General features: G+C 34.5%; 1 long non-coding RNA gene across 3 annotated transcripts in view; it reads left to right on the top strand.

The window, feature by feature from the left end:
- Positions 1–22938, top strand: part of LOC114658543 (uncharacterized) — a 60924-nt gene that overhangs the window by 22364 nt on the left and 15622 nt on the right. For all 3 annotated transcript variants that reach the window (XR_007936153.1, XR_003717402.2, XR_007936152.1), the window contains one exon: positions 11325–11390. This is a non-coding gene — a long non-coding RNA (uncharacterized LOC114658543). The remainder of the gene's footprint in view (positions 1–11324; positions 11391–22938) is intronic.

Genomic DNA, 22938 nt, shown 5'->3' with positions numbered 1-22938 from the left:
TTACACTGGCTTCCAATTAGGTTTCAAAACCCTTCTTGTTCTATATAGAGTTTTAAATGGATTTATCTGAACTTATCAATACATACGGTTTATGCTGGAGGATAAGTTACAATCCCAAGATTCTACTACCACAATAACTGTGCCAAGTCAAGCTGTTAGCTACAGGCCCTCAAAGGTCTGGGATTATTGTATAAGAGGAGCCCCACCAGTCTCAGCTCTTATATGCTGTCTGAAGAAGACATACTACTTTAGTCTGGTACTCTTTGATTTAATATGCTGATTAGCTGTTCATTTTAGGTTAGATTAGATTAGATAAACAATTTTAATCCCTAGGGGAAATTTAGATGTTTACAGAAGCAAAAACATAAAAAACAAGAATACAGCAAATCAATCAATAAATTAATCAATAAATACATATACATAAATGCATATTGTGTAGAAATTTCAGAATTAAACTAAGAGTGTCGGGCTGAAACACGGAATTGCCTGATAGCAGTTGTCCAAAAAAGATCTTCAGAGACTTTGATTAGCACACCATGCTGGAATAAACCTGTGGCTAAAAGAGCTCTAACAGAGTGTCTCCTGAAGGGGATAGAGGGGATTTTTCATGATGGCATCCAGTTTTGCCACCATCCTGTTTTCCACAGCAGCTTCAGGTATATCTAAGGTTAGCCCTGAAACGGAACAGGCTTTCCTTATAAGTTTGTTCAGGCATTGCACATCTTTGGAGCACAGGTTGCTTCCTCAGGAGACCACAGTGTAGAGCAACACATTAGCTGCTATGGACTAATAGAACATTTTCAGCAGCTTGCTGCATTCATCGAAAGACCTAAGTCTTCTTAGCAAGCACAATGTGTTCTGATTCTTCTTGTACAATGCCACTGTTTGTTGTTCATGTGTACCCCCAGGTACTTGTAGTGCTGCACCACTTCCATGTCCTCCCCTGAAAGGTGACTTGTCCACAACCAGCTCTTTTGTCTTGCTGATGCTGAGTTGCAGGTAGTTCTCACTGTATCACAATACAAAGTTCTTCACATTGTAAGACTGATAGTCATTTGCTCAGAAATACAAGCATGACACTCATCACGAACTATTACTGACCCTCTTTTATTTGTGTGTTTGGTTTTTCACTGTGGCACTTGAAGTCACTGTTATATTGGTAGGCTGCTACTCCTGCCTGTGAGAAGAAACACCAGAGATATTAAGAACCTTAAAATTTCAAAATAAAAGGATTTAATCTTCTTATTAAACAGCCTAGTGCATACCTATTATCATAATTTGATGTTTGTTTGTTTTTTTTTGCTTGCAACATTGGTCTTTTCACTGAAACCATACACCTAAAATAAGATTTTGAAGATTCATTTTCAACATTTATTTTTATTTGTCGGTATTTTTTGAGATGTTAAAAATGAATCCACAATGTCATTTTATTTTTTCCATTGGAGCTGCCATTTTGTGCTCGGGTTGCTAAGATGTGAGTTGCAGTTGGTAGGCCAAGTCCCCCAAAAGCCACATCAAATGACATTAGCATTACAAGTGCAATGCTAATTAAGATGGCAATGAACTGGGCTGTTTTTCCAAGATTCGGATGTACTCAAACATTACATCAACACTTTTTTTGTTGTTTTTGAAAGTTGTGTTTCACAAAATACTGCTCCATTTTCTGACAATGATTTAATATAAATGTTTTTATTTTCTCTGGAATATTGCTAACTGAAATTTTTGTTTTCTTGTACTATGTTGTCAACTGGCCATATTTCAATTAGAATGTTAATGGATTTGTATCATCACAACTCATTTATGTTAATCAAACTCAAATTGCTCTCTATTGCTGTTTGTTCACTCATATTAGTGTGTTCATAAATGTTAATCCTTTATGGTTTAATTATTTTTGTCATTGCATTATAATCGGAAATTTGTGTAATCACTCTTAGAAGACCGCTATAAAGAAGAACCAATTACATGTCAGTAGAGTAAATATACACACTATAGAAATGCAACATTTTTATTTAAAAAGCACAGGCCTTTAAAAGAACAAAGATTATATAGAATTAAAAGATAGTATATCTAAACTTATATCTAAAAATACCATTTTCATCATGCAGTGAAAAACAGATATTAAGAGTGAGCTTCAGTTTAGAACTAAATAATCATGGGTGCCACAGTGTAGGAAAGATATGCAAGTTTATGTGCTAAATTTTAAAATAGACACGTAGTTATAAGACAGCCTACCAAAAAATTCAAATTTATAGAGAGAACGCCATTGTTGTACTTGTGGTATCAACAGAAAAATATAAATAGCCATTGACCACCAAGTATATTAAAATTAACTTTTATATTTTCCATGTGTTCCACCCATTCATTTTTAACCTGCTCATTCCTTTAGGTTTGTGTGTAGCTTGAGTCCACCATGGAAGAATGCAATATTACACTATATTACCAGCTCACTCACGCTCTCTGATAGATTACAAATTTAAAGAAGAAGTACTAATACAGTATGTCTATTCAAGGAAAAGAAGAATCACACAAAAACAATAAGCAAGGAATAACATAAAACTTTGGCAGTAAGTCAACAAATACGGTTTAGCAGATCAAGACACATTACAGTTGTTTCCTGTTGACATGCACCGGCACCATAACCATCCTTTTCAGGGACACAACCTTAAGTCAGAGGTGGTGAAAGAACCAGTAATATTGGATTTTACAGTCCTATGTATAAGCCCTTCACCAATATCTACTTGTTACATGTGTAAGTGAAGAAGTAAAGATGAAGTCCAATAGATTTAAGTCAAGAAAAAAGATAATTTCTTTGTAATTAGAATTATTTTTTCGATATTATTCAATAGCATTACTGTAATTTACTTTTTCTATTAGTTTTACTGCCCTGCTTCCTCTTTATGAAGTTAAATTCAACTTTTTATAGGAGCTCCTTATGCGATGTGGAGTGATTCTCTTTTTTGCCACTTGTTCCATTTAACTGACACAAATGTACAGTCAGAGAAGAGTGTCACAGAAAAAAGAATACAAAATAAACCTTGCATCTACTGTTAACACATGCATTTAATGAATCAATTTACTGGAAAATTGTTCATTCCCTGAGTGTCTGCAGGAACATTCTGAAATAAACAGCTGCAAATAATTAGAGAGTAACTGGTAGTGCCACAAACATTTACAGAATGTGGTAACAGGGCCAAATCTACCATTCTGATCGACTAGGAAATTGCCTAGGGCAGCAAAATTTGAGAGGGAGTGCCATTTATTAAATAATTTAGACACTGGCTTGTGAACACTCAGACTCAATACAACTGTCCAACTTCCATTAATGCTATTATATTGTTGTTTTTTTTTATTATTATTATTTTCTCATCATTAAACTGCTGAAGACCTAAAAAAACCCTTCATGGGTAATCTTCAAAATACCAGGAGGCACTGCACTCAGCTTCACAAAAGCTCTCTTAACACTAAACAGCCTTGTTTTTTTATATTCTTCAGGTATAAGTTCATATTTTTACTTTTAGTTTAGTACTGTTTCTACTTCAGAAAGTTTGTTCTTTATATTATTTCCCATTCTTACTGGATTTATAGAGATACATATATATATTTTTTCTGTTTCTTCCTTCATTTTGCAAAAACAGTGCATTGCCATTACATGTGATTTTAGACGGGTCATTTACATGCCAGTTATGAATCCTGACAATTTTCAGTCACACAAGATGACTAACAAAAATATTCCTAAGGCTAAACTTTTGCCTAATCAATGATCAGCATACACTTTATAACCTTGGCACTTGAATTGCATATTAACCTATGTATACCTGTTTTATATTATTATCATTATGTATACTCTGTTTGTATTAAAGAGAATGATTTTTGAAATCACTGAAATTTATAGAAAAACCCTATCACACAATCAGTGTGGTTTATACTGTTCTTATAAGGATATACTGTTTATGGTTCATATTATTCTCGGCAATCTTATCAATAGTAAAATAGCCCAAACAATTCATTTAAAAGAAATTGATTCTACGTTCTAAAAGATACTATAAAGTTAAGAAGACAGCAGTTTTGAATCTTGAATGATTTTTATTTTTAGAATTGTAAAGAACTTTATTTAAACATTATTATTATTATTTACTGTTTAAAACTAGTATTTAATGCATTTGTGTTTACACATTTCATAAATAATATATATTCAGTTGAACCATGATAAGTGAAATTTACATTCAAGCTGGATGTATTCAAGTTTACATTGTAGTAAACTGCTAGTTTTCTTTGGGATAATTTGCCAAGAATTGTGAAATTCATTAAATATATAGATATTATCCACATTAAATGCATATGTGAATATATAAACCAGTCCATGATCCATTTAAAATGACAGATTTTAAACAAAATACATGAAAGACTTTATCAAAGAGCAAAAAAGCAATAATTCGACATTTATGAAACTCTTACGTCATAGAAGGGGTCATATGATTGGTCAGGGTGTGGGGTGCCATTTACGACTTTGCCTAGAGCAGACAAAATGCTACAGTCAGCCTTGCTAACATATCATTTTGCCACTTAAGTGGAGGAAGACTGCACCACATTAAAGTTTAATTAAAGTTTAAAACCTGTCCATTTTCTTAATACACTATATCAAATACATTGTCAAGGGAAGATGGAACAGCAAGAAGTGCAAAGTAGGAATCAACGTTAGATAGGATGACAGTCCATTGCGGGTACACGGAAGTACAAGCCTTAAGTGTTTCAATTGTATACTGTTTAAAGACCTCTTTGTAGCTATTCGCTCTTCACTCAGCATCTTTAACATCTTTTTTTTTTTAAGTCACCTTTTGTGTTGTTGTCTGGAACACATTAGGTGCTGTCCACATTTTTATACATTTTTAAATTATTACTTTTTTTGGTATTTTCACCATTGTTTTTGTGACTTCTTTGTACTACCATTTTATGTGGTGTTTTAGAGTAATGCTGGGTAAAGTTCTAAATGTGAATTCTTTATCATTAATGAGAATGGCAGTTTTTGACAGCTAATGTCTTGAGCCTAAAATCTTTTACACAAATGTTGTATATGAAATTGAAATTTAAATGAAGAAACTATAAGCACTGATAGAGTGGAGGATGTGATGGACCTGTGTTAATAAAATGTAACATTTTACAAGCATCTTTATCTTGGAGGAATTCTAAAAAACCTCAGTTTACTTTTTGTTTTTAAACAACTATATTAGGTAAGCATATTAAATACCCAAAACAACAAGTAAATGTGTCTTTTCTGTAAAAACCTTGTAGTACTAGGGTGTTGTACCGCGTTAACCAATATGAATGTAGTGAGAAGTCAAGTAAAATGACACCTTTTATTGGATAACTAAAAAGATTACAATATACAAGCTTTCGAGGCAACATCTTGCCTGAAGAAGGGGCCTGAGTTGCCTCGAAACCTTGCATATTGTAATCTTTTTAGTTAGTCAATAGAAGGTGTAATTTTACTTGACTTCTCACTATTGTAAAAACCTGAACTTATTTTTATGTGATAGTTTTGTTTGTTTTAGAATTATAATATGTATACCTTTATAGGTATAAAAGCCTGTTAGCTAAATTAGGCAAATTAGCTTAAACTACAATGTAGTCTGAATCTAGAGCTGTCATGGCTAAAACTCACAGTGCTAGCTGGAATTACCTATGGACCCATGTGATCTCCGTCTCAGTATACACTAACAGTAAATAATGAACATATATGAAAATATTCTTTGGCAAAAATAGTTTCTCTGAAGCTGGAGTGCTGTTTTTAAGTTTTATTTTTGGGCTATTGGAGATGAATGAAATGCATCATGTAATTTAGGAGATAGGCCATTTTATGACTGTGCCTCCATTTAATGTTTATAAAGGTTCATTTGGGCCCCACATTACACATTTGTTGATTGAAGTATAATACTGACATAATTATAGTAAACAGTCTCCATGCATACCTGAACCATCCAAGTACTTATAAGTTTAAATCACTTAAAATACCTGTTTGCACATTTCAGCACATGCTCTTGCCAATTCAAGGCTCATCTGGGCTGAAGAGTATTCCATCATTTGGTGCAAGGTATGGCAGTTCATTACAGGGTACACTCAAAGTCAAAGCGAACTTTATTGTCATCTTAGCCATATACAAGTATACAGATAGACGAAATTGCGAAGCTCAGGGTCCACAGTGTAACAACATGACGTGCAAATAATAAATTAAAAATAGAATTAAAATTTAAATTTAAAATTTAAACACAAACAAGACAAGACATTGTGCAAAGACAAGACAAAGAAGTAGCAGCAATATTGATGTGTAAGATATGTAATATAATAAATAAATAATAGATATAGATGATAAATGATCAGTATATGATAATAGTTGTTTAAGACATGTGTAAACAATGACAGGTCAGAATGTTTCACAGCAGAAGGAAAGCAAGAGTGTCAAAATACTTAATGGTCAGTATGAGATTTTCAGTTCTTTTTCTACCTGCACACTCGTCTTTGCAGGGCAGTGGCTCACATGTATAAAAGTTCTGTTTTTAGAGGTGGCTGAGGCAGTGTGGACTCATGCACTAACCTCACTTACACTGGACCAGTTTAGAGTTGCCCAATTAGCCTCATGGATATGAATTTTATTTATATATAAATACAGGTATATAGATTTTAGCCTTATAAGCACTGGTAAAACTAAACAAGTTTTAATATTCAACAAAATATTCATGGATACTAACACAGATGTTATAATATTCACAAAATTTTTCTATGCCACTGAAGATGTCATATTTTTTTCTTGCTTGTGTAACCTTTTTTGAAACTCACATGGCATCTCTTGCCACTGGCATAGTTCTTCAGATTGGGGAACAGGTGATTGTCACAGGAGGCCAGGGTAATTGTCACATGAAGAGTTTGGCAATCTCTTTGAAGTTTCGCAAAGAGCTTTTACCAGTGCTTATAGTGCCAGTTCTGGTGGCCTTATGAAGCATATATTCAAGATAGAGTACAGTCACCATACCAAAAAAATTGTACACATGATCTTGGTAGCCCTTGCTTGGACCTTGACTTTTTCAGCGTTACAGAATTGCTACTTCCATTGTTTCAACTGTTGTTTGGACTCTAAGTGATCATATCTAACTTTTATCCCAAGTTATAAAATGATGCTTACATTTTTTCCATCCAAATTATTCAGCTTGAGATTCTCAATATACAAAGTGCACAGATCTTGCTCACATTTATAATTGATGTATGGATTTAATTGGTGTAACTAATCCTTATCATTTCTGCTATGTCACACACATTTACTCTTTGATTCTTCATTATGATTCACTCCATGGCTGCAACATTTTCTTTTCTTGTTGATGGCAAATTCTGGCTAGATCTTGGGTCATCTTTGAGAGATGCCCTTCCATTTTGGAAATCTACTATACGTCTCTTCACTGTGGCATATGTTGGGGAGTGGTTCTTGTAATCTTCGAATAGTAGGATTTTGGCTGGCTGTGGTTTTCATCATCTGTATTAAGCTCTGAGAAAAGAAGCATTGAATATAATCCACAAATGCTAGAAACTTCTAATTTAGATATTTTAGGACACACGTGGTGATGTTTCACCACTTACACAATCAGTACTGTAGAGTAACGTTTTGCATTTTTTGATAACTTCTCATAAACCAACTTGTTTATATGTATATCTTTATTCGGTTTCCACATACTGCAGTGATTCTCTTTTTGATGATCTTCCACAGGGAAGTAGTAGCAGGTTCAAACAACATTTGGAAGCTTGAGACTTGATGTTTATCAATTGTCATGACTATGCAACCTTTTAGATGGTTCTACTACTCTGACTTCCCATGACTTCAGGAATAATTTAAAATATCCTATATTTGGCACACAAAGCCCTGAAATAAGCTCAGAACACAATCATTTAGTCATTCATCTATTCTCTAACACAACTGAAACATTTGTCAAACTGCCTGACCTTTAACATTTATTCTGTTATAATGCACTATTCTTGGCAAATACATTTACTGCTTACTGAAACCGCATCTAGTGCGGTTAAATTTTAGAGATCTTCTTCTATACTGTATTTTGAAATCAAGGGTGCTTTTCTAGCGATAGCTTCTCTATCTTTGAATTACTTCTATTTCTATTATTATATACATTAAAGACTCTTAAAATTATCTTTTCAAATTACAAGCTAAACTTAAAATTAAAAAGTAAAACAGTGAACTGATTTAAATCTTATGTGTTGCATAATTAAAACACTGTTTAATTTCCTTGTTTTATTTGTATTTGTATTTAACTAAATAACTAGATGCAACTTAATTGATGTCATTCAAATACAGTAACATATTCAGAAAAAATATATAATATAAATAATCTGAAATATTTGGGATAAATTAGTAAATAAAGTGATCACAGGCCTTCCAATCAAAAATATGCAATGAATACAAAATGCGGTGGTCTCGGATTCCTGCTCATTATATTAAAGGCAATTTATTTTATCTTTTCCCATAATAAGATAAATATAAGAGCAGAACTTACTGCATAATATTTAACCTCTGTGAAATCTTGACCTGTTATTTAATATTTATTCTTTTTTCTTTTTATTATTTTTATCCACATAATTAAAGAATGTTGTGCTACATCTCAGGCTTGTCTACTCTGTAATAAGACACAAAAATCCATTTTGTTGTTTTGCAGAGGACAGCAAAAACAGGCTTGCTAGCTTCTGTTTCCCACTCTGCGTTCATTTAGTCTGCTTGAAATTGAATTTATATCTGAGGATGGGGCCCATCAATTTGTTATGTTCTTTGATGACAAGTTTATTAAAATTTTTAACGTAAAGGTATTTATGCATTATCAGAGAAAGAAACAGGAATCCTTTCTTGGTTGCTGCTGTTGTTTGTATTCTTTTATAAAGGTAAATGAAGAAATAGTGGGCCCTTAGAGTAAACAAAATTGAGAACACTCTTTTCTGATAGGTTTGCATTTTTGCTGATATTTTACTTTGAAATTACATTTTCTATGGTAATATGAAAAATGATATAAACAGTCATAAATAATGTACACTGTACGAGCATGGTGTATTATACAATGCTGTGGCATGGTGAAACTGTGTGTTGCACGTTTGTTATCACTTGCTTATTATTGTTAGGTGCATATTATAAACTACTGTATATCAATAACACAGATTTTTCTTTTGCCAAAACTACCAATTTACTCTAAATATTAAATTACACTCTAAGGGAATAGTATTGAGTCCATTTTAATTAGTGTATAAAAAGTACTCATCAAGGATTCTTGAATACCTTTATCAAAGTAAATGCAGTATTATTTATATATTTCTAATCACTTTTAACTTCTCAACAACTTTTACATTTTTTAATTTTTACATATTTCTTTTACAAAATATTTCTCTCATGAGAAGAAAGCATGTTTACGTCTCAAATGTGGAGGGTCTAAGACACAAGAAGTTATCCCCAACATACTTCCCAAATCTTCCTCACCTTAATAATGTGGTCTGCCTACCAGTTGAGAAATCTTCAATCCAACTCCATATTAAATGTCAAAAAGCTACCACAGGTGAAGCAATGTAGATCACTTTGAGATCTGGAGGAGTCTAAAGGACTCATTGACCTGTATCCCTCATGTCCTTTATCCTGGATAACAGGGTGCAATATGTGAAACAATGTAGCTCCCTTGGGGAACTGGACAACTATTAAAAGTACCCATTGTCCAGCCTGTATATAATCAACGTCAAGTGATGCTGGTTTTCTTCATCTCCTGTTGTGGATCACATATCCACACGTGGAATCCTGCAACTGACCAGGCCACCTTCCATGGTAAACTTCATAAGTTAAAAACAAGATAGTACATTATTAATTCTGTAGTTTATAGTGTTTATGACATAATGTGATCCTGCTTTGGCTCACTGCAAAGTGCCTTTGCTCTTGTGACTTTCATTTTTTGTTCTCTTTAGTTAATAGATTGCATATATATCATATACATTCAGATGAAGCCTTAGTTTCATTTTAGTAGTCACCTAGGCACATTCTTTTTGAAAATTATGTTTGAGCTTTACTACCAAAATAGTTACAGTTTTATTTTTGAAATGTGTGCAAATAATTTTGTTTCATGGATTACATTCATATCTCAGACTTTGTTATTTATACTGCAGTCGTTTAATTCAAATATGGCCATATTTAAGGCAAAATGCAAAAACAAATGACTGCACATACAATTTGAGTAATTCGAAAATACAAAGCAATAGAGAACAAAATGTACAATAGAGCAGACATATTGTCTCAGCAGTAATATCGGAGCCCACATTTTTTTAGAGTGCATTATGATCAAGAATTTATTACATATGCCAGGCATTATCATTCTGTTTACATTATGGTTAAACAAAGCATCAAGCAAATATGTTTATAAATGTGTTTATTAATCATCAATCTTTTTCTATTTTATTAGATGGAAACATTAGGCTGTTCTTAGGCAGTCTTCAAATTAGCATGCATATTTGCATTTTTCATGTTCAGTATTAGATAGATAGATACATATTGTATATAACTCAAACAGCTGTAGCTATACGGTTTTCACATCTGAACACTGTATATAGTAAATGTCATCCTTATCTATTCCTAAAATATGTAAATATATAAATCAAAAGGAGAGTACAGGTATTTCAATAAAGATACATTTAGTTTTGCAGGAAACTAGTCAGCTATTTGTGTATATGGTTTAGTGATGAGTTGAAGGGTAAAAGTAATGTGAATTAATGGTCTATCATTATTCTGCAGAGGCCTTAATGCTACCAAAATGCAAAACATTATTTTTTGCCCTGCAGGAAAAAGACTTTCACTCATCATGAGTGCATTCTCTTCAGACACATACAGTATGCATGCATACTCTTGCTCATAATCTGTCATTCACACACCTTTAAACTTATAAAATTAAGCTAATTTATTCGTGATACTACTATAATATGCAGAACTACAGTACATTAAAATATCTTTTCAAAGTATGTAAAACATGGCATTACTTTAAAAAATACAGAAATTTGTAAAATCTCAGCTTATTGCCAGAACAAATGTTTTTATTTTCATTAAGATAACAAGAAAAAAAATCAATATTCTTTATTGTTGTTTTTTTTGGACTGGGTTTTTCAAATGACAAATTACCCATGCACTTAATCTGGAAATGATTTGCTTATTTAAATGTGAATGGATTGCATTGGTATGCCTAGGGATAGGATCTTGAGTAAAGAATTATTGCTCATTCTAATGTCTATGTTGTTGTTTTTTTTTTCATTTTCAGATACAATTACTATAAGAAGAGAATGTTGAATGTTGGAATGAAGTGGACGGAGAGAGTGAGGTCAATGTAAGTTAATTTCTGGTGTGTGTTGGATCATCCTGCTTCATTAGCAATATTGACAAGGCCATGATAAATTCTTTGTTTTTAGAAGCCTGTCTTCTGCAATCATTTATTAGAGGAGCCTATTAGCTGATCGGAAAAGCTTGCATTATAATTCATTGAGATAGACTTATGGACAAAAGCATGGTGACAGCTAAGTCCCGACTCCTACTATGTTTATCCAGTGCCATTCTATTTGCTTTGCCTTTTTAAATGACCATATGCACAGATGAAAACTGATTTGTTACTTAATAAAGACAACTGAAGCAAACAATGTGAAATGCAAGAGAAAAAGCTATATTTCCACAAATATTTTAACTTCCTTTAAAAGAACAGCTCAGTTCATTGTCAAGAGGGGATTATTATTATATTGAACTGATCAATTTTAGTTTGATTCCAATTCATATTTGTCTGTCATAGTGTATTAATGTGTTATGACTAATTTTGCTAATTTATTAATTTCTTATTTCCATTTTTGGACATTCAACAAGCTACCCACTAATGAAAATGTTTAAGTAGACAGTATTATTCCTAAGCAAACAAATAATCTAATAAATTTTCATTTCCAACGATATGCTAAAATGACAGGCAATATTAACTCCATTTTTGAACAGCTTCCTTCAGGTCCATGCAGTTCACAATACATTTTTATATAGAGGTTTTAGAATAATTTTACCTACTAAACCTCATAACTGGCTGAGTTGTAAATCTTAACTCCCCTAATCAGCTTTCTGTGCCATAAAAAATGTAAATAAGCAAGGAAAGATGCAACAAAAATTACCAGATGATGAAGACAATCATTTGGAATAGCTAAGAAGATTACCCAGTACACAAAAAACATTTAGCAAATAAAGGACAAAAACTTTTAAAAGGTTAGACCATAGATTTCTGCTTCCTCACACTGCTGTAATTTCATATTGCTGCCCATAATTGTTTTTTGTGGTTTTGTTAACCTGTAATATGAAACGTAACATTGTGGTGTTTCATCACAGCAATGCTGCCTATGACTGACCTCAGTCTTTTATATACACATATTTTTTCTTTTATTGAATTTATTAAAAGCATGTAACGTTCTATACAATCAAGTCAAACTTAACAAGACTAAATTTAATTTAGAGAGGAAGGCCAACAGCTGGAGTAAAACTTTGCGAGAAGTAAAGAGGGAAAGAAGTTCTTCTCCCCAAAATGTTATTGATTAGATTTTGCCAAGGTTTTAAAAAAAGTTTTGAACAGATCCTCTAAGTGAGAATATGATTTTTTCCAATTTCAAATAATATATAACATCAGTTACCCACTGACTTAAAAGAGGTGTTTGTCCTTCTCCTTATATACACATTTATAGATAGATAGATAGATAGATAGATAGATAGATAGATAGATAGATAGATAGATAGATAGATAGATAGATAGATAGATAGATAGATAGATAGATAGATAGATAGATAGATAGATAGATAGATAGATACTTTATTAATCCCAAGGGGAAATTCACATACTCCAGCAGCAGCATACTGATACAAAAACAATATTAAATTAAAGAGTAATAAAAATGCAGGTATAACAGACAATAACTTTGAATAATGTTAACGTTTACCCCCCTGGGTGGAATTGAAGAGTCGCATAGTTTGGGGGAGGAACGATCTCCTCAGTCTGTCAGTGGAGCAGGACAGTGACAGCAGTCTGTCGCTGAAGCTGCTCCTCTGTCTGGAGATGATACTGTTTAGTGGATGCATTGGATTCTCCATAATTGATAGGAGCCTTTTGAGCGCCAGTCGCTCTGCCACGGATGTCAAACTGTTCAGCTCCGTGTCTACAATAGAGCCTGCTTTCCTCACCAGTTTGTCCAGGCGTGAGGCGTCCTTCTTCTTAATACTGCCTCCCCAGCACACCACGGTGTAGAAGAGGGCACTCGCCACAACCGTCTGATAGAACATCTGCAGCATCTTATTGCAGATGTTGAAGGACGCCAGTCTTCTAAGGAAGTATAACCGGCACTGTCCTCTCTTGCACAGAGAATCAGTATTGGCAGTCCAGTCCAATTTATCATCCAGCTGCACTCCCAGGTATTTATAGGTCTGTACCCTCTGCACACAGTCACCTCTGATGATCACGGGGTCCAGGAGGGGCCTGGGCCTCCTAAAATCCACCACCAGCTCCTTGGTTTTGCTGGTATTCAAGTGTAGGCGGTTTGAGTTGCAGCATTTAACAAAGTCCTTGATGAGGTTCCTATACTCCTCCTCCTGCCCACTCCTGATGCAGCCCATGATAGCAGTGTTGTCAGTGAACTTTTGCACATGGCAGGACTCCAAGTTATATTGGAAGTCCGATGTATATAGGCTGAACAGGACTGGAGAAAGTTAAATTGGTAAGGGCATAGTTTCAAATTACCATATACAATACCAGGCCCAGCGTGGGGTGAGATGACAAAACAATTGCCATAGATGGTACTTGAATTAGGGTGGTATTTGCATACAATGTTTTCTTTTTAATATTACAGAATAACTTCATTTTTTATATTATTAAGCATAAACTTTAAGGCTTATATACACTTCCAGTGCCTTTTATATATATATTCAAATTTTGCAATAATGCAGTTCACACTATCCAACTGCACTTGTGAGCTCTTGAGAATGAAAACCACACACACACATTGCAAAGCTACAGGTTGGTGCATGATATTGGTGTTCATCATTTTCAGATATCATATTGTTTACATATTGATTTGTCATTTTATAAAAATTTCTTAATTGCTGGAATATTATTAAGGTGTCAGTCACATGAAGAATGTCTGTTAAATGTCTCTTAAGTTTGCAAAGCTTGTGTTTCTTTCAAAAGGGCAAGCAGGCACCTTTTAGATTACAGGACAGAGTCTGAAAATGCTACGGTTTTTTTATTAAGTGCATGGGACAAGCAAAACAGCCAAGTTTAATCGTGCATAAATTACAATTTTTTTTTTTTTAATCAAACAAAAAAAGTGAAAAATACATACTTTTTATTGTTTTTAATTCCTATTGGTGTGCTTGTTTTAAAGCTAATGATCTTTCATTTTTCACAATTTTTCCCAAAATACATATTTATTATTTTGTCCCTTGTTCCAAGAATGTACTATTTCGTGGGACTATTGTATTATGAAGCCTGTATCACAAATTATACTCTATATGGATTAAGTGTATCATCTTATATCTAATAAGGATAAAAGTGGGTGTGTCAAAATGTGCCTTGCCTCAGGCAGCCTGCCCTGCACAGTACATCAAAATTGTAATATATCAAAGCTGTACTATCTGAAACCAAAACCTGCTGCTCTGAAACAGATATTGACATTTAACACTTGCCTGATTTGTTTATTTCACTTAGTTTATTGAGCCATCATGTATTCCTAAAGTGCTTTCTGTTAACACGTTTGTAGTTATATTATAATGAGGTTAACTGTTAGTTCTCTTTGAAGGCCTGTAGCCTTAGTATAATTTTCAACAGGACAACATTCAATAGTGGCTCCCTGCCTGCCTTAACTGACATCTGTAAAGTTATAAAAAATAACTTGTCATATTTACAATAGTTTGTTCTTTTTTTTAACCCTCTTACACTCTTCTTAAGGTATGCAGCTACCTATTATGTTTTCACTTTGTAAAGCATATAACATTCCCAACTACCAAGTGTCTGAGAATATGGCTTTACTTAACCAATGTAATAACATTACCATTACTTTCCCATATGCTTTTAATTACTCAGTACACCAAACTGTTATAAATTTTTTATTTTTTATTTTTTACCATGGTCATGGAGCAAATTAACTTATTAAAAGAGTAGTCCACATGGATTTTGTTTTCAGGCTTCTGTGGTATGTACATCAAACATGAGCTTTGCTGACACAAAAGATAAGCCACCTCCATACCGTTACAAGTTCAGTTTGGTTTGATGAGTGATTACTGCACCCTCTGGTAGAAGGAACACTCCCCGACAGCACATACATCACCCGGCTCCAGGATGAACTAGGAATGTATTGCAGTTTGCCTTCAGCACACTTGATTGTTACTTTTTTCCAGCATGCATATCAAAGACAAATCGTTCAAAAATTTTTATAACCTTTGTTGCTGTTTGATTTGATGGAAGGATGCTGCTTTCCACAGTTAGGAAAGCAGTCACTTTTGTATTTTTGCAGAGGTTGTGCTCAGAGATGCTTAGAAATGAAATTATATCAACATTTTGCAATTAATCTTCCAATATGTAACTGCCAGATTGAATTCTTCAGATCATACTTCACCATAAGTGCTCTGCTGCACAATAATATTCAAAATCGAACCAAGTCAAAAAGGAAACAAGAAGGCAAAAGCTCTTCATACTGCAATGTCTGTTTTCATGTTTTGTTTAACACTGTCACAATTATTTTGCTCTGAATTTTCAATGGTCAGAGTACCCTTTCATTATTTTCTGTCATCCAAAAAAAATTATTGGTAACCTCATAACTGAAGTGTTGCTCTTACCAGCAACCTTCATATCATGCATGCCTTTTAATTTAAAAGATTCACGATGTTTCAAGTAGATTGGATACTGAAATTGAGAATACAGAAGATTTTCTTATAGTATAGTCACACATTCAATTAAGTCATTGTATGTTACAGAGCACAAATTACTATAAATTTTAACTGCATTTTCTGCAGTACTTTATTTTTATAATTTCAGCTCCATCAAAGTAAAACTCCAGATTGTTGAACATTACTAAAAAGTAAATTTGTTTGCCACTTGAGAAACTCAGAAGCGTGCAACGCATGAATATATTATGCATCTATCATAAACTACTGTATAAACATATAATCATATACTGTATTATATAAACACACTGAGGAAAAATATTTTTAAATTATACCATTCAGATAGTGTAGAACTGTCATGTCACAGTTCAAGAGGACTAGTTATGAATGCAGGCCCTGCCACTGTCAATGCAGCATTCTTCCAGTGTCCACTGCATGGGTTATTTTAGATTGCTTGTTGACTTTAAGCATTTACACCATGTGGTTTGCACCCTGCATCCATGCAGGGTTAGTTACTGTTTTGTGACTGTTGCCAGTGTTGATTTTGGTTCCCAGTGACCTTTAAATTGGATTAAGCTGGTCCAGTAAATCGATAGATGGATAAAATATAAAAAATATATATTTTAAATACATTTAAATGTTTTCAAGTAAATGCAGGGCATATATGACAGTGAATTATGCTGTCACTAATTTAGGTCTCTCTGGGTAAAATACTAATTCACCATTCTAATTTTTAATGGTATATATAACAATTCTACAGCCCAAAAACCTATACATTAAGTATACCGTACGCTGAATAAATAAAGGTCAAGACTGAATGACAGAACATTCTTTAGTTCACTTTTTGAACTTGCTTGTTACATTACAGTATCATGAGAAGATGGAGCCGTCCTGCAGCACAGGGAGCAAGACAGGATCCAGATCTGAATGAGATACCGGCCTATTTCAGGAAACACTCCCACATATACCCGCACTCACTCAGTGTAGAAATGTTAGTTAGCCTAATATTCATGTCTTTATGATATAGAAGGAAATGGGAATACCCAGAGAAAACCTATTTAGAAATGGGGTCAGCATGCAAATTCTAGACAAGAGAGTTATGGGCTAGAATTCAAACTCAAGTCTCTGGAAAGCTGTGAGACACTGGTGCTGAGACCCTATGCAAAAGAAATAGATAAAAAAAAAATTTAAATGAGTAAAGCATAGAAAGAAATCAGTCTCTCATTCTTAGCAGTAAAATATATAGAAATTAAATCCACTCATCATTTATGTTACTGAAGCTTTCTGCCTACTTCTTGAATTCTGACTTTTATGTTAACTTTTGATTTAATTTATGTGGCATCATAAAAAATAGTATATGAGTGTGTATATGTGTACAGTATATAATATAATATAATATAATATAATATAATATAATATAATATAATATGCTACAGTGGTTGTCCATTTGTCTGTCCAGGATTTTAAATCACCTGTGGCTCGCAAACCGTTTGAACTATTGACCTGAAATTTGGTACTCATATACTACATGATGCTTACTATCCGTTTTAGGGGTGATGATAGACCTCCAAGGTTATTCCTCTTTTTATTTTTATTTTACTTTATTGTAGAATCAATTCCTGACAGCAGCCGTGCAACGCATGCGTACGGGCGCCGTTCTTATCCTTACCACCTTCACTGTCACTTCCCCTACCTCTTCATATCTTAAATCATTCTTGAGGCAGATTGAAGACTTAAGTGCCTGCTTACGTGAAAAATTAAGGAAAACATACAAAGTAATTGCAACACATACACTGACTTAATCAGTTTTAACGCGAAAAGATGCCGATGATAGAAGCAGCCTGCTAGAGTGGAGAAAAGAAGAGCTGTTCAGGAAACAGCAAGCATATCAACCTCTGAAAAAATGAATGCTAAACGTACACAGAAAGATTATGAAAACTATGAATGCTGAAGTCAAGTGTATTCACTGTACATTATTGTGTAGTGCGTCATTACTGGTATAATATAATATAATATAATATAATATAATATAATATAATATAATATAATATAATATAATATAATTCATATTACTAAACGAGAATGGTAAACCGGATATGGACGCAGGGACCTGCCCGTGGACGCAAAAGACATAGTGCACAGGCGCCACACAAAGCCCCCCCTCCAATGAGAATGGTAAACCAGATATGCCCATAGCACACAAAAAAAAGGAGTCAAACGCAGGCGCCACACAAAGCCCATAGCACACAAAAAAGAGGAATCACACCCACGCACCAGAGTGAAACGGGACAGACTACGGAGTACACACACTAACATAAATAAGAAATGAGACACAAAGCCCCCCTCTACAGGAAAAGCCACCCTCCACTAACAGAAATAAGAAATGAGGCAACGCATAAGAAATTATGCAACGTGCCCATAGCACACAAAAAAAAGGAGTCAGACGCAGGGGCTACACAAAGCCCCAGAGTGAAACGGGACAGACTACGGAGTACACACACTAACATAAATAAGAAATGAGACACAAAGCCCCCCCTCCACTAACAGAAATAAGAAATGAGACAACGCGCCCATAGCACACAAAAAAGAGGTGTCAGACGCAGGCGCCACACAAAGCCCATAGCACACAAAAAGGAGGAGTCACACACACGACCCAGAGTGAAACGGGACAGACTACGGAGTCCACATGGTGTCACCCATCAAGCCCGAGATTACAGCGCCCAAACCCAGTGTAAAACGGGACAGAATACGGAGTCGAGAAAGGTTCACAAATCAAACCCGACATAATACGCCACACCAGAGTAAAACGGGACAGACTACGGAGTCCAGAAAGGGTCATAAATCAATTGGAGTACGGAAAGCACCAGACAGTATGCAAACACACTACACATGCATGATCCCGCACCTCTAATAACCCGCAAGCAAAAACACGATATAGTACAGAAACCCCACAAATACGGACTCCACAACATATTTGAATCACATTACAGTGATACAATATTTACAGTGCAACCACACAAGACACAGGCACAACACCTGATGGGCAATAAGAATAAACGAACACTCCGTATTAAAGGTTCGTCATCCTCACACGTGAAGACTATATAGCATAAACTTAATCATCACATTACAGTCATACATTTTTAACAATTCAACCACAGAAAACGCTACGTATTAACAATAAGTGCAATCCATTATCCATGTTACTAACGCTAAACAAGGAAGAACTAATGTAGTTGCGCTCACGCCTCCAAAACAATAGACCAGATACCACTGTTAACGCAACAGGCTATATTATGTCCAAAGAATATTGATGTGGATCACATAATTAACCAAGTCATTGCATTACTGCCTGGAGAAAGCCGCCTCTTTCTAAGTACTGACAAAATTGATTCTGCAGACGACATTGAACATCTTAATTTCCCTTTACAATATCTGAACACTATTAACCCAGCCGGATTGCCACAACACAATCTTAACCTTAAAATCGGAACAATTGTCGTGCTATTAAAAAACGTTAATACTAAACACGGTTTATGCAACGGTACACGTTTAGTCATCAACACCATGTCAAACAATGTTATTGAAGCAAAAATACTTACAGGATCACATACTGACAATACTGTTTTAATTCCTAGAATTCACCTTACAAGTTCTGCCCTTGAATTGCCATTTACACTTGGGCGATGCCAATTTCCCAGTAAACCTGCATTTGCCATGACAATCAACAAATCCCAAGCACAGACCATAGACAAAGTTGGTATATACCTCTCTGAGCGCGTATTTGGACATGGACAACTTTATGTAGCCTTCTCATGAGTTCGGCGTTCATCTGACATTAAACTTAAAGTTATAAATACTCCAATACCAAGAAAAAATCATTCAAGGACAACAAACCATCTTTACTACAAATATTGTATATAAAGAGATATTCCAATAAATCTTTGTGATTTGACATACAATGCGTTCTTTACTTCCTATCCACCGTCTGAAACTGCGGAGGCAAAACAGGCACGGGTTCAAACCGAACGAGCTCAACTGATGGATATACGCCTACAATGCGCATCTCAAACCGCAGAAGCAGGGCAAGCACGGGTTCAAAACAACGTAAGCTCCTACAACGCGCGTCTGAAACTACGGCTGACCAGCGGGCACGGGTTCAAAACACCGGGGGTAGGTGAACGAAGCGAGCAGGGGGCGGAGCCCCCTTGTATAATATAATATAATATAATATAATATAATATAATATAATATAATATAATATAATATAATATATGTGAGATGTGTGAAAACATACAGTATGCCTATGTGACAAATGCACAATGTATGCATGTCTTTTGCATTACTTTTTCAGGTTTCCAACTGTTTTAAATTATTCTGACAAAGTTTCATTTTATTTTTATTCATCCTGTCTTTTGTCACATGGCCACAATTTTTGCTTTTTATTACATAACAAGTAATGACAATATAATTATGGCAGCAGTTCTGTCATTCAGCATCCCTCGTTTGGATAAAATGATCAAAACTTTAGCGTAGTTAGTGAGCTGCATTTGTTTAAAATTACCAAAGATCTGCAGTTTTTAGCTTGCTTATTAGGACAGTTCAGACAATAGTGTGACATGTTTTCAAATATATTGACAATCCTAATATCTTCTTTTTAAAAGTTTTGTAAAAATTCAAAGCAAAACAGTTCAAACAAAAAATAGAGAAAACTGATATTACAAAGAAAAGTTCTTGTTTAAGGACAGTTCAGACAGAACAGGCTTATTTATCTTGTTTCATTTCTGTCTAAATTTGTTCATACTGCATATTGCATGTAGAACAGTCAGAAAACTGTATGCCGATATCCTATTTATAAACGTGTCTAACAGTCTATGCTAGCAGTGAGAATATTTCCTAACTGGCTTAATTAACACTCAGTTTTACAGATATAACTAAGAAAGTTCTATTTCAAGTTAACTTACGGGGGGTAAAAGACTATATATCATGTTCTAAGTAACTATGATAAACTGGTATTCAATTGAGATTAGATGTGAATTTAACATTAACTTTATAAGATTGGCTCTTACAGTTAGATTCTTATAAAATGGGCCAAGTTTTAGGTTTTTATTTTCTGTTTTGAACTCTGTTTTCTATGTCCTCAACTTCTGATTTTCCGGTTTTCCCTCATGTCTTGTTTTCTCATTTTCTCTTTCTATTCCAATTCTGATCTTGTCTGCCCCCATTACCCCATCGGTCTCATGTTTGCATCCACCCCATTCACTCCTACAGTCACCCAAAACAGGAATTTTACAAGTAGCCAAAACCTAGGACAATGTCCCCTATCCCAAAGCATGATCTTCTTGCCTTCCTAATACACATTATAAAAATGATAATAAGAATAGCTTAAAAGAAAAAGGGTAACTAATCACAAAGTAGTAAAAAGAATATTATGTTGATCAGTTTCTATTCAGAAGTTTAAACATTGAAGCCCAGAAACTCAATGGAAAACACACCCAACACACAGCAGTTCACTATAACTGGGATGGCCAAAGCATCCCAGGCCTCCTTACACAGCTTAGACACAGGAATTCTAAACACAACAAAATTTTGGTTTCAAGTCAAAGAATCACAGAGATTACTTAAGAGATCTCTCATTCCAACACAGGAACAATCTGAGATTAAACTTTTGGTTACAAAGAAAGAATGCAATTGTGGTGTGAGAACGTCCATTTTCATAACCTTCTTATTCAGGGCAGGGTCATGGGGCAGCTGGATCCTACCCTATTAATTATGGGACAGAAGGCAGAAATAACACCTGGATGGGGCGCCAGTCCATCACAGGTTCAACACACACTTCAAGGGCCAATTTAGCAACAGCAATTCATTTATACTACAGGTCCTTGGAATATGGGGGGAAACTGGAGCAAACTCACATAACGACATGCAAACTATACACAGGGAGCGCTCAGGGGGTGAACCCTAGGCTGATTATTACAATATGACTGTGCCACCCATTTATGGTATATAAATCTATTTTTATTGTGTGTGGTTATTTACAAATTCTAATCCTTACATTTTTCAGTCAGGATCATTTTATGCATCCACTCAGGCCACATCTCTCCCAGTTTTATTCTGCTACCCACACTATTGCCCTTCTGTATGTCCCTCACACATACATTGAATACTGTCTCCTAGCAGCCCCTCATTTCCCACAATAGCTTATGCAGGACCATTTTTTCTCCTAGAATGGCTTCCTTTCTCCAGGTGGTCCTGCCCTGTGGCATTCTAGTAGTGCCCTTGCCATTGGCAACCATCTAACAGCCAGACACCCCATCAAAATGGTAATACCTTCAGTTCATTATTTGTCATTCTAATGTAGTATCTGTATTGAAATGCTCCATCATTTCAAGCCAGCTCAGTACAGGTCAGGGTTGCAAGGGCAAAAGCCTATCCCTGTAGCACTGAGAGTAAGACAGGAACGATTCCTGAATAAAGTGACATTCAAGTGTCATTACTGTTAATACTGCTGCTCTTATTAAGATCTAAAAAAAATTCTAAAGCTTCTTATCTCCCTACTTTTTTTTTTCTTCTAAAATGTTTTAATTTTTTGCTATGGTTGAATGCACTAACTATGATTTTTAATTCAAGTTGGAGTACCCACCATAAAAGATCTTTAAAGCAGATATTTTTAAATTTGATTTTACCATTAAAGCAATATTCTCCTTCATATTAACTAATGCAGTATACAGCTGTAAATCTTCTTTTCCTAATTCATGTTCTTTTATTATGTTCTGCCTGATACACTGTGAAAAGGCAAGAGAGTTAGAACCATTTCAACAAACTTGGAAGCTTATCCAGAATAGGCTACTTTTTTAATCTTTCTTACCTTCTAGCCCATTTTTGCAGAGGATTTGTAGTCAGAACAATATTTCTATCTCTGCTTTCCATTGACAATATGAATTTGTAACCCTTTAATTCATATTGTTTTCAGGAAGACGGCACGG

The sequence above is a fragment of the Erpetoichthys calabaricus genome, chromosome 10 (genome assembly GCF_900747795.2).
Source record: "Erpetoichthys calabaricus chromosome 10, fErpCal1.3, whole genome shotgun sequence".
Lineage (NCBI taxonomy): Eukaryota > Metazoa > Chordata > Cladistia > Polypteriformes > Polypteridae > Erpetoichthys > Erpetoichthys calabaricus.
This window is presented reverse-complemented; position numbering and strand designations above follow the sequence as displayed.